Genomic DNA, 675 nt, shown 5'->3' with positions numbered 1-675 from the left:
ACTTTTTTTACACAGGAAAAAAGAAAACTTGAACCAACCCAATTAATTTTCTACTTAAGAGGGACTTTCAATTTATAATAATACCCCTCTAAATTAACCATAAGAATATCATTTCCCACTAAAAGTGAGAGAAAACTTTTCCCCAAGTAAAACTTCTGTCAGAAATGTTTTTCTCGGTGCACATCCAATCTCCAAGAAGAAACTGAATCTTGTTTTCAATTTCCAACTTCTCAGGTCAGACTCTCCTAGAACCCAGCCATATTGGTGGAGACATTTGTTTGAAAATTTAAAGGTGTTATTTGCATTTTTGTCCTTTTTAATACCATAATTTAAAAGAGTCCTTGCAAAATTTGCTTGAAAGTTTCTGCATGGACAATGAATACATACCAATTCGTGCAAGCAACATGGACACACTACTTTCTCCAATGAGATTGGGAAGAAAGACTAAAAAGGCGATAACGATCAATCCTTACAAACACTTTTTTGGGTCCCTCATGGATGTGATCCGTCCGTTGATCCAACTAGCCAACACAAATCCGGCTCATTTTGGTTGGCCCCATCTTAATCGGATGATCCTAGCCCCCTTGATCTATTACAGCTTGTCTCGGGTTTCCGAGAGAGGAGCATATGGATCATCTCATGACACAAGTGACTCTTTGGGAAGGAACTTACCCA

Source organism: Tasmannia lanceolata, unplaced genomic scaffold (genome assembly GCF_043159265.1).
Source record: "Tasmannia lanceolata isolate RefF3 unplaced genomic scaffold, GAP_Taslan_0.1 ptg000003l, whole genome shotgun sequence".
NCBI classification, from domain to species: Eukaryota; Viridiplantae; Streptophyta; class Magnoliopsida; order Canellales; family Winteraceae; genus Tasmannia; species Tasmannia lanceolata.
The sequence above is the reverse complement of the archived record's forward strand: the minus strand, read 5'-3'. Positions refer to the sequence as shown.